The sequence below is a fragment of the Tachypleus tridentatus genome, chromosome 12, assembly GCF_004210375.1.
Source record: "Tachypleus tridentatus isolate NWPU-2018 chromosome 12, ASM421037v1, whole genome shotgun sequence".
Lineage (NCBI taxonomy): Eukaryota > Metazoa > Arthropoda > Merostomata > Xiphosura > Limulidae > Tachypleus > Tachypleus tridentatus.
Genome location: NC_134836.1, coordinates 60,835,419 through 60,848,845, shown reverse-complemented (window position 1 = coordinate 60,848,845; position 13,427 = coordinate 60,835,419). Strand labels below are relative to the sequence as shown.

General features: G+C 30.0%; 1 pseudogene across 1 annotated transcript in view; it reads left to right on the top strand.

The window, feature by feature from the left end:
• LOC143233388 (uncharacterized) overlaps positions 1–13,427 on the top strand; it is a 96,634-nt pseudogene that overhangs the window by 13,318 nt on the left and 69,889 nt on the right. The window contains exon 3 of the transcript XR_013018116.1: positions 7,992–8,076. The product of XR_013018116.1 is annotated as an uncharacterized LOC143233388 (transcript). The remainder of the gene's footprint in view (positions 1–7,991; positions 8,077–13,427) is intronic.

Genomic DNA, 13,427 nt, shown 5'->3' with positions numbered 1-13,427 from the left:
ATTTCTTGTTTATTCTATCACTTAGTTTCATGTTTTATAAATTTGTGTTATTGGACCAGTATTTTTTAAAATAGTCACATTTCAGTTATATTTTACATATGTGTGTAATTATTACTTTACACAAGTTAAGTTTCAGTTTGTATTAAAACAATGAACAATAAATAAAACTGATGTCTATTGGTTATGATTGTAAACTAGTTTATACTCAATTACTGTTCCTTGCATATGAAGCCTTGCAATGTTTAGCCTATGGAGGATGCTAAACAAAACTGTTTATATCACATGCAGTTTGAAATAAATCTTAAATCACTGTTGCTGTTGTAGGATTCCTCTGTAGTAATATTAGGTTTACTAAACTGTTTGGGTCTAAAAGTATTGTTTTTCAAAAAAATATTTTCATTTTCTCATTCTTTCTGAGATTTTAGACAAACAATTCATGAGAAAATAAAACCACAAGAAGGAATCTAATACACTTTTATTATTTCTGTTTCTGGCTTGTGTTCTGTTTAGAGGTGTATGAATTTCCTTCATGCGACTTTCGAACTACTTACTGAATGAAATGACTATTTTATAAATGCCAGATAAATATAGGAAAAAATCATAGTATACGTTTCTGGCTCTTATTCAAAAATACGAGTGATGATAGGATTAAAACAAAAAAATATTTTGTTTCCATGGTTACTTCTTGTATTAAGAAATGTGTACAAGGTTTTAGGTTGTGCAAAGTGCAATTAGTTTTTCTTCAGAGATATTTACTTAGTTTCATCTGTAAGTTCTTCTGAATGATGAATAGTTAAAGTAATAATAAACAATTTGCCATTGATATAAGTTAATATAATGTTTAACATTCCTACCATGATTAAGATGTTTTATGGTGTATATAGAATTGATAGAAATTAGTTATCAATATAATTTTTAAATACAAGTAGCATTTGAAACATACTTTACTTTTACTCAGATATCCATATAATTGCTGTTTCAATGTTTGAGACGTAATAATATTAGAATAACAGGTATATACAAGTGGAAGTTTTATTATTTTATCTGTATAATTCAGTTTTAAAAGTTTTTTGTTTTGAAGCCTGTTTAGAAAATATTTTGTTTATTGACACATACATAAGTTTAGCTCTTTTAATCTAGCCTTATCAGATTAGTTATTAAGGTGTGTGTAATCTTTGCTAAGTACCAAGTAATTGTTAGTTAGTTTTTTGTGGTGGTTGCTGTAAAAATCTGTTTCTTGGTTTGTGAAAAGTATGAAGGCCTAACTCTGATTTTGTCTGTAAATATGTTGGATAATAGGAATTATTTACTGATTTTGTCTGTAAATATGTTGGATAATAGGAATTATTTACTGATTTTGTCTGTAAATATGTTGGATAATAGGAATTATTTACTGATTTTGTCTGTAAATATGTTGGATAATAGGAATTATCTGATTTTGTCTGTAAATATGTTGGATAATAGGAATTATTTACTGATAATTTTACTAAGTTCACAAGAGCATAAGAATTATTTTAGATTACAAGTCATCCAGTTATTTCATGTCAATGTTAAATAGTTATGTAGTCATTACTAGAAGTATAGTATGGTGACATGTTAGTCATTTTCTCTAAGATAACTACAATTTTGGAATATGGGGAAGCTACTGTTGTGCAGATTATTCAAATAAAGGTGTTTATATTTTAATTCTTTTAAATCTTGTAGAGATTTCTGTATGTGTAATATGGTTAAATCCATTGTAAATTTTATCTAAGATATATATTCAGTTTCTTTGTTAACTACATTAACTTAATGTTTTCTTTGTATAATCCTTGAGTTTTTTTGTATCATATCAAGTATTTCATTTTTGTTTTTATTCTGCTCTTTGGTTTAAATGTTCTAAGTCCATTTGTTTGTAAGTATAAACATATGTATTGACATGTGTGCTCTGTCACTGTGTAATGTTGCATGTTTTACTTAGAATGTTTAAGATATTTAATTTTATTCTAAAGTTTTATTATGCTTTAACTACGGAGGTTGTTTAACATTGTTGCTTAAAATACTTTTAGGGCTAATCTAAATTTTCTAAGATGGCCAAACTTTGAAATTTTATTAGGTTGTAGAAAATATTAACTGTTAGATATACATATCTGTTTAATGTGAGTGTTACTTGTTTTAGAAGCAACAGTTTATTGCAGGTATATTTTTGAATCATAGGTTGTGTAGTTGTTGTGAGTTAGCAATTATTGTATTATTGTGTCATGTTACTAGACCATTCTTAGTTTTACTTATTGTTTGAATTGAGTATTATTCCATCATAAAATGTCATGGTGTGTGAAATGTTCTATGCTTTGGTTGTCTCAAATGTATTTTTGCATAGTTTGGTAGAGATAAACTGAGTGATTGTGTTTAGTCATAAAGAGCATATTTTGATTTTAAAGTGAAATTATGAAAGATGGTATTACTAATTACAGAAGAATACTTTTTATCAGTTGTTTTCTGATGTAACTGAATCAGTCTGTATGGATGTTGATGAAAAAGATAATTATTTAAATCTGGATACATTTGTATATATGTTTGTCTTGTTTTAATATATTAACACAATTTGACTGTTTGATATTTGTTTATTGAAATTTATTGCCAACAAGTCAGACATCTGTAATGAATTTGACCTTATAAGACCTGACAACATTGACAGTACAGTCTTATAAAATCAAAACTGCCATTTTTATGTATGCACAGTGTAGAAAGTTTCAGAACAAACTGCTCATATTTCTATTATCAAAACTGTTTCAAGAGAACCATGTATAATGAACACCAACAGTAAATGGTTTTAAGAATATTTATTTGCTAGCTACAGTTGTGATGATAGCAAGTACTATAGTGAATACACAGTTAAAGGTTATATGGGTTGTTGCAGAAACCTAGGTGTGTATTATGTGTGGTGACAGGACACATTAAAATTTTTTGTTCATAAAGATTAAATTCCATGTTATATTTGGGAGTGTATTCAGAAAATTATGGTAACTCGTTGTGAACATACCTAATGAAAGAAATATATTTATTTTACATTATCTAACCTAACAAGTTTCTAATTTTTACATTTTAGTTACTTTTATAACAATATAAAAACATAGATAAAAACAGAAGTTTAGTACTTATGTTTGGTCTCCTTTGTGGAGTTTTTTGCTGTTGACATGCCAGTGAAAGTTAATTCTACTGGTACACCATATTTTTATTTCACATATCTGCTTGAGAACACAGTAATAAAATGCACAAAGTAAACACTGTTGTGTAACTGTCATAGATTAACTAGCATTCAAAATAAGGCATATAAATTATACTGTACTAATTAGTTTACTTTAAATTTAGTGCATGATGGGGTGATAGAAAACAAATTTAAAATAAGTAGGTTTTATGAAACAAGTGTCATGTTATAAAAATTGATATTTTGTGAAAATATTTCCTTCAGAAATTAAGAATGTAAAACATACATAATAATAATAATAATTAATAATTAACTATTTTGGTGCCAACTTTACTCACATTCTTTCATTATAAAGTACTTAATATTTCAAAGTAGCTGTGTAAAAAAAAAAGTGTGTGTGCACAGTTTTACCTATAATTATTGAGAGGACATTTCCATGTAATATCATGATCTTAGAAAAACACCTTGGTTCAAAAACTATAGAAATGAATAAAAACCCTATAACCAGAGTGCTTTTGAAAGATGGACCTCTCGAAAGCACTATATAACCAATACAGTAAGCACATCATATGATAAAGTGATACTTGTATAATTTTTAGTTTAATGGTAAACTTGAGCTACAGGTAATATCTGGCTCATAGTTGCTGTATAAATCCTCTTCTTCCATTATGAAACTTAAGTTCAACAAAAATACAGAAACTGTGAAAGGCTTAGAGGGCTAATTTATTGTTAAATTCCCTTTATATTTACAGTTGTCTACTTTTGCCCTATAGTGGCACCTCAGTGTTGCTTTGGAGAGAAAATTGAAAGATATGGTCTGTTTTTATGTTGCAGAGGAATGCAAAATATTTGTCAAATTTGATGTAAAGGTTTTGCATCAGATTTTACAAAAAGCTATATAGCCAACCAGCCACTATATAATGAGAATCTCATGTTTTGTTTTATTATGGATACAAGTTTTTGTTCTTTATAGCTGATGAATATACATGTGTGAATGAGATATTGATGAATGGTATGCATTTTGATATGAAAAATGTTCATTTTGAATGCATTTTTTTATGTAATTTTTTTATTTTCTTGGATACTCATCTGGAGCACTGTATTGGTGCACAGTTTATTTGCCCAGTTTTTTTCTGTGGGTATCTAAAATTATTTTAGGTTTCTAAAGTTATTTTATATATATGAGTATATGAAGTGTTTGGTTTGTCATGTTTTGAGACTTGTTCTAGTTTCTCTGATGTCATTTGTACAAACTTGTACTTAGACATGTTTCCTCTACCTCTTCTGCAGGTTTATTTGCTTCTTCTTTCCTTTCCTTATTACTTGGTCTTATAACTTCTGTTCTTGACTACTGATATCTAGTTGTTGTCTGAACTATTTTTTCATCCTAGTTGTTGTGACTTGTCTGGTACAGTTAGTTATATTATATTTAACACATTCACTGCTGAGGGTGCACATTTATGCTGTGAATACAAAGATTTAAATATTACATGTTTTATGTTTGCTATGACTACTTTATAAATTTGAAAACATAAGTCATTGCACTGAAACTTTTTGTAATTGTCATAGGTGATACCAAGTGTTGCAGCAGTTAATGTATTAAAAATTTCTAGTATTTGTTGGTGTTCAGTGTATAGATTCTTCTTTCATTTTTTTCTTTTCTGTCAGTTTTGTAGGTTTTGCTGGCTATTGGGGTTTTTATCCATTATGTTTTTGGTCTTTGCAATTACAATGGGGTGTTTGTAGCCTCTGTGTTATGACCCTTTCTTCTTCTCCAACCTTCTGTGCCTAAGTGGTAACATAACATAGTGTTGCATGTTTTTAGAGATGCTCTGTTTGAGCTGTTGGCTTCTTTATATCTTAATATTCATTTCCTTTGCACCTGTGGTTGTCATCATTAAGATATTTATGTTCATGATGGTTGTTACTCTTTCCTTTATCACACTGATTTGCTCCTCTACCTGGGCTGGTCCTTTCTTCCCAAGACCTTCACCTAATAAAGAAGGTGACTATTCTTTCTCTCCTGTCTACCTCTTTTTCTGTCTCTCACCTCTGTTCATTCATACTAGAACAGGATTCAGTGTTTGCATGTTTACTTTGGGCTGTATGGTACAAGTTGACATGAAATTTCTTTTATGGTCTTCAACATCATTTGTTTCTGTCCTTAGACCCTGCTTTGTCCAAGAATCTGTCACCTTCTGTCCTTGCTGTTTGGATCCATCAACTCATTGGTGTATTTATGTCTGGTTTTGATGCTCACAGGCTTTTATATTTTGTCATCAGTTTTGCCTCATTCTCTTAATTAACATTTTGCCAGTTCTTGGATGAGATCCTTCAGACGAGCATGTTTACCTTACGTTATCTTTGTCATCTGGCTGTTATGGTTCACAGGAAATTTTGTTTCCTTGTGGTCACTGTTCTTCAATTAACCTACTGTCTTTGAGATGGGTGTGGTTTTCTCTCCCCTTAACATGATTGTGCCAGTTTGTTGGTACTGTCTCTTCCTGGATATACCTATTTCTCAAGGCCTATATAGGGCCAGGGGTAATGGAAAGTGCTCAAACAATATGCTCTGTCTATCAATGCTCACTGTCAAGATGGGCTGGTTCAGGAAGACCACAAGAGGTATCTTTATGGCATACAATGTTACTTAGTTGCCTATCCATATCATTTTCATGCAAATTACTATCATGTAAAAAGTTGACAACATAGAAGTGACTGCCTACTTCTGTGGCTTGCACATGAAGATTTTTAAAAATATGGTTTTATGATCTTTCTAGCAAGTGTTTGGTGGAGATCTGAGCACTGCTCTGAGTCTCCCCAGTGCACTCTCATCTTCAATTACAGCAAGGAGGACTCTTAATGCTTACTATTTGCTAGCCTATTGTAATTCCTTATTGATTGGGCTTAGCACAGTATGGAAAGAAGAAGTAGGGCATTGGTCACTCTTCAAACATCTAGTGTGCTCTTGTCATATGCTTGTGTATGCCCAGTTGAGTCAAGGTGAGTGCATCACATATGGTCTGATCATGCATTTAGCCATACTACTAATTAGCTTGTTAACTGCTTATATGCAAGCCTTTGTATGTTTATGTTCTTATTCTGCCTGGCTATGCATAACTTTGGGCTTATCTACATTTTCCCGCTTATCTTCTAAGCAAAGAGTATAGCTTGGTTTGGATGGGATCTAGTTTTCTGTGGGTGTACTGTACTTAGTTCTTGTCATCTAGTGTCATATTCATGGGTTTTCCTTTGGATGCTTTTTTAAAGCAGCTTATCTAGTTTTACATTTGTATACTGACTCCAAGACTACTTCACTTGTGCATACAGAATACCTAGAATCCTGCAGTTACGTTCATGTATTCCCATTTAGCCTCTCCACTTCTGATACACTTTTTCCTTGCTTTGTCTAAGAATGAAGTTATTTTGACAGCAAGTTCTTAAGGGAGGTTACTACACATGGAGTTTATGTTGCCCTCTGTTGTTGGGGAGGAGGGGGCCTTTTGTATGATGATATAACACACCCACATTGTTCATGTTAAACACATGAAATTGAGGTGTAACTTAGCTTAAGGACAGTAACTGAAATCTGTGATGAATATAGCTATTCTGCATTTTTGAGTTGAGGTTGAATCAGAGACACATTTTCAGATTAGGAAAATGATAATTTCCAGATGCTTTTTATATTAAAGCTGAAATATGCTAGTTGTGAGTTAGTAGGAGCAACCAGGTTTGTCTTGGCAGTTGTATATTAATTTACTTTTGGCAAATTTTGGGAGTAGAATGTTGTTGATGTAATATTGAATAGTTTTTTTGTAATAATAAATTGTTCAGAGCTCTGCAAGATAAGGCTAATGCTATTTATGTAACTGTATATGTATTTTTAGATGCTATTTCTTGACACATGCATCATTTTTTCATACAGAGATGATGACAAAATCAATGTTAAATCCCAAAAAAACAACAAAAAACATACCAGTATAGTTTAAACAGTGACAAATACAGAATCATTAGTTTCAGATGTTCAGCTGGCTTACAAAAGATGAATTACTCATGTTTTTTTTAACTTCCCTCAGAGATGGATGTTCTGTATTTTAACAGCTACTTCTTACTAATTGTAAATTAATTAGTAAATTTTAAATTTTTTTAATGTAACACATTATTGAACAGTTAATTTTAGAACTAAGAATATTTTTTTCCCCAGGCTTTTTAACTAATTATCAAATTACAAAATCTAGAAGCTGTATACCTGTTAAGAATTTGGTTAGTTTTAGCCGTGCTTAAGTTGATTTCTTCAGCTGAAATATTTGCATTTTCCAGCTTCAAACTTTTTTGTGGTACAAGTGGTTGCACGTCACTAGTTGCTTTCTACAAGATTTTGTCAACACATACAGATCAAGAAATGATCCATCTATGCACATGCTGTTAGTTTGGAAGTGCAGTGTAGATCAAATTACTTTGTTGTTTATAATCTTTGAAACCAGGCTTTATTTTAATAATTTGTTTTTACATTTAATAACAGGATTTTATTTAGACCTTTATTATTTTGAAGTCAACCAGAGCATTACATAAGCTTATTAAAGTGCATTTCTTTGAGGGTCAGCTTTGTTTGCTCTTCTTTCTGCAAGTAAAAATATTTAACTTGTATTCTGGTCTGTACTTTTTAAGTATATATGCAAGTTAGTTTGATTGGTTCTCAACTTGCTGATTTTACCAGAACAATCTGTTTTTTCTTAATGTCCAGAAACATTAAACAAAACTTAGTAATTTACAAGAAGCTATATTTATGTGTTTTGTTTCACAGTCTATGAAGATGATGAAGACTTGATTCCAAAAAACACATCTGTTATAGTGGCACGAGTCCCAGTCACAACAGTGGGTAAAAAACAGTAAGTTAGAAACATATTTTTTTTACACTTAACAGTTCATAAATTGTAAAGAAATAACTTTTGCAAAAATTAATTATGATACTAATATTTTGTAGTTTTTTATTTTTTTTTAGAATCTTGTTACTTTAGTACAACTAGTTGTGTTACAGTAGTGTAAAGAAACTTATTTTAATGTATTTCTAGAGTTAAAGGAAGATTAACTGTATTAACTAGTATTCATGCATGTGCTGTCTGTGCTTATAATTTTGTAACAGTGCAAAAATTCTGCAGTCTTTCCAATATCATATTCTTGGTAAAGTGTAGAGCATACTTTGTAATGTAAGACCAAGTCTGTAATAAAAGCTCTTAAAATATATTTTAAGCAAAATATGCTGCATTTCTGTATTTAAAAAAAAAGTTCTCAGGGTATAAGCTATAACGTAGGATTATAAAATGTATCCTAGGTTTTGGAGGTGACTACAGAAGTAGGACCCTTATTGTGGTGGGGATACACGGTCTATCAATCTTAACCTCTAACTTGCTAGTCTCACATAAGAATATTAGAATTGTAGCTTGTACCCTAGGATTGTTTTTTTTATTTAAATGCAGCATATTTTGTTTAATGCATTTTGGCTTAAAAATTTATTGTTATAATTAGAGATTGGAATTTGCTGTTTTAAACGCAGACCTTTCTCATGGTATTGCTTACTTATTTAACTTTGTTTGAAGGTAACTATTTAATTTCATGTATAATTTGTATATGAAATTTCAAGCAGACTAAAGACAGCCTCTACCTCTAAAATATTGTATTGCAAGAATGAGATGGCTTTCAAACACACAAAAATGGCTGATGGAGCCAGAAGAGGAACATTTGATCTTTTAATTAGTTCACATGACACAGAAGACGTGTATATCAAAAAGTGTTTTCTAAAATGGAAAGTGGTGGGTGGGGCCATTTTTTTAAATGAGTAATATTTCAGCATATTAGAAAAGATAGGTTTTTTTATCTTATATTATAGCTTGTGAATATTGATAATTTGAGTTCTAATTTATCCAAAACTATATTTTGCACTTGGACATCAAACATAATTTGAACCAATGCTCCATTCATCATACTACATGACACAAAAATTGATATTTAGGTGTTCTTTTAATATTTATTTTTAAATTAAGAAATTAACTAATATTTGACACTAAAATATGAATTATCTATAAATTGTACCAAACCTATTGACATAAATTCATAAAATGGTAGTTTAATAAAATTCTGAATGTAATTCAGCAAATGCAATGATGTGGCCTTTGACCCATTATGATAGGTCTAACCTTTTTAACCTAAGTAAGCAAAACTGCACATAACATTTTTTAGAATTATATTCAAAAGTTAAAGTAATTTACTATTAGTGTATATGAATAAACTGTCAGAATATAGATAACAAATCAGTTTAATATTAAAGCTCTTAATTTTATAAAGAAATGATTGAAAAATCTCTTTCATATAATGAGAACTCACATTTGTTATCAATGTCTTCCCTCTTTAAGTTTTTACTACCCTTCTGAGAAGAACTACATTTAATGTAAATTACTCATTATAATGTTTTCAACAGAACGTGCCAATAGTTTGTTTCTGTCATATTAGTTATAACCAATACAAAGCCAGAGTTTTTCTCTATTAAGTGACATATTAAATTATTTTCTATACATAGAATTGTCTAATTTTTTCCAGTGCAGATTTCATTTAAAAAAAAACATAAAACCATTTACATTTTTAGATGAATTTTTAACAACTTTTGTTGCAACATCAGAAAGCTAGAAAATTGTGATAGTTATGGAATATTCTTTTCTTTTTTTTGAGCAGTATTATTCTGTGTTTTTTAGTGCAGTATTTGATTAAATAAGTATTTGATGCAGTAAGACAATTGCTATAAAAAAATAGGGTAAAGTTTCACCACCAGTTGAGGGAAAGAGAAACCCAGGTCATTGTCTTGTTTTCTTTTTTATTATAAAAGTAATTAAAATGTTAAAATTGAAGGTTTTTAGATAAGATAAGGTAAAATGATAAATAGTGAGCATACTTCAAAATAATTGTTGTGAATTATGTAATATGATACCACAATGTAAGTTGTGCATTTGTCATGTGACTTTCAATTTATATGGCATGAATAGTAGTTAAATATGGTTTAAAAGGCAATAAGACAAAGAAGTTAAGCATGAATAAATATATACTGTTACAAGCTTTAAGCTGCTTAGGTTAAACATTGGTAGTTTTCTGTTAGAATCATTCCACAAAGCAAATAAAGAGATTTCCTAGTGTTTTGTGATGGATACAAGGTCAGTCTTAATCATCTGACCCCACAAAGAGTTGGGGTAAAAAAAACAAAACAGAAATTATAAAGTTTTCTCTGGAAAAAAAATTGATATTTATTTAGGAGGTTTTAGAGGTTATATAAATATCTGAAAGTCTTCAGATCAAGAAATGTATTTTTAATCTTATCAGGAGAATTACTTTGCTTTCATAAAGAAAAACATGCAGTGTGAATTGAAAGTAAAGTTTTCCATTGACTTTTTTTTTTTTAGTTTATTAAATTCAACCTATGGAATCCTTAAATTTCACTGGGAATGAAAAAAAGTGTCCAAGACGCATTGTTGTAGGACTTTACTAGGAATCGTGTATTAAGATGTCCAGAAATAAATGTCATTTTTGAACTGCAAAGTTTGGAAAAGTATAAACCAGTATTGTAAAACATGTTTTAATTAAAGTAAGCACCATTTGCTTCAACACACTTTTACCAACATGTAACGATGCTGTTTATGTTGTAGACATCAGAGTTTCTGTGGTCAGTGAACTCCCTGAAAGCTTGTTCTGCAGCTACCTGGTTGTCAAAATGTATATTGTTCAAAAGGTTGTCAAAAGGCTTGAAGTAATGAAAATCTGTGGGTGAAATGTCTGGAGTATAATAAGGTGGATAAGGCAGAACCTCGATTCCCAATTTGTTCAATTTTTGGAGCATCATCTTTTGCAGGTCTTGTGAAGCCAGTTTTGTTGATCTTCAGTCAGTTCATGTGGAACCCTCTCATCTAACTTTTTTGTCTTTCCAGTCACCTCAGGTGGTTGGCAATACTTGATTTGTTTGTTCTTAGCTTTTGTGCAAGCTCACTTACTGTTGTGAGAATTCTGACATTTATTTCTGGATAACCTGATATTTTGAATATGTTATTGTTATGAAGAGATAAAATTTCTTTTAAATCCAGATTTAGGTTAGTTAAAAAGCCAGATAAGTTATATTGACTTTATATCAACCAGTACTGTAATTTGACAATTTTTTGAAGTTTTCAAAAATACTTTTTAAAGTTATGAAAATTAACTTCCTCTTCTACATGAGACACTAAATGAGGGTTATGGTGAGGCTTAATTATCAAGAACAATGTACAGGTGTAAGTCAATTTTGTAACATCATTAATTAATATAAATCATTCTTTTTCTATGTTTTATTCCTTATGTTACTTTTAATAAAAATAATGAAAGAAAAGTATTTTTAATCATAAATTGAAAATCATTTGGAACAGTCATCATTGATTTCATATACTCACAGAAACAAAAAACTGGTTAAGTTACTTAAGTAAAAAATCTGATTATTTTTTATTTACAAAAGCCTTGAAAAAATCGAGGAAGTACATAAAACTTAAAAGAGTTGTATAGAATTTGAGGAAGGTATTTAAACTTTGTAACAGTTGTAGTATAGAATCTGAGGAAGGTATATACACTTTGTGACAGTTGTATAGAATCTGAGGAAGGTATATAAACTTTGTGACAGTTGTAGTATTGAATCTGAGGAAGGTATATAAACTCTGTAACAGTTGTAGTATTGAATCTGAGGAAGGTATATAAACTCTAACAGTTGTAGTATAGAATCTGAGGAAGGTATATAAACTTTGTAACAGTTGTATAGAATCTGAGGAAGGTATATAAAACTTTGCAACAGTTGTAGTATAAAATCTGAGGAAGGTATATAAACTTTGCAACAGTTGTAGTATAGAATCTGAGGAAGGTATATAAACTTTGTAACAGTTGTAGTATAGAATCTGAGGAAGGTATATAAACTTTGCAACAGTTATAGTATAAAATCTGAGGAAGGTATATAAACTTTGCAACAGTTGTAGTATAGAATCTGAGGAAGGTATATAAACTTTGTAACAGTTGTAGTATAGAATCTGAGGAAGGTATATAAACTTTGCAACAGTTGTAGTATAGAATCTGAGGAAGGTATATAAACTTTGCAACAGTTGTAGTATAGAATCTGAGGAAGGTATATAAACTTTGCAACAGTTGTAGTATAGAATCTGAGGAAGGTATATAAACTTTGCAACAGTTGTAGTATAGAATCTGAGGAAGGTATATAAACTTTGCAACAGTTGTAGTATAGAATCTGAGGAAGGTATATAAACTTTGCAACAGTTATAGTATAGAATCTGATGATCACATGATTGATATATTTATATACATGTTGACCACATTTTAAACTCTTTGAAGTCAGTGGTGGAAAATTTCATAAAAAATCAGAAGTAGCTCTTCGCACTCACATTTATACTCAGAATGATTTACTAAATTCATAATTATGTAAAGAATGTAACATGCTTGATGGTCTTGACAGTGTGCACGTAAAACCAGTTGTTGTTACCTTAATTTCATTAGCAAAATATTTGCTTTCACAATTTCATATTAAATTGAAATTGGTGTTGAATCTTGATGCTGTATACAGATGTTTTTGGTTTACTTTGATTTTTTTTTCCTGTTCAGTATGAGTAAGTAGATAACAAATTGTGTGTGAAGTACGACCTTAATCTGGTTTTCTCAGGTAGCTGTCTGTCTATAGGTTATTGTTTTAAGAATTGAATGTGCTCAACTTTTATCATAGAATTCTTCACTAATAAATTAAACAATGGTTTTATAAGATTTACTTGGAGAGTAATCTGCTATTTTGTTATAAACATTTTCCTTAGCTGTTTAGCAAATGGTGTATAATGTATGAGAAATGGGGGGTTGCTTTTTACATCATCAAATCAAGAATGTACAAGGTTCAAAGTTTAGGTTAGTGGACATAATGATGTTTTTTTTTTCCTAATTAGTTTGAAACTGTATAAACCTAATATTAAAAGTAATAAAATTCTGCAACTGAGAATTCGAAGCTCTGATATATCACATAACACAAGTGTTAATGAGATTGTACATGTATAAAGAATGTAAACTGTTATAATGCAAAGTATATTCATACACACTGATTAAAAAAGTTTAAATTTTAAATGTGACACTATTAATGGCTTGGATATGTTAAAGTCCATAGATACATTTAAGCTGAAAGAACTTGAACAGA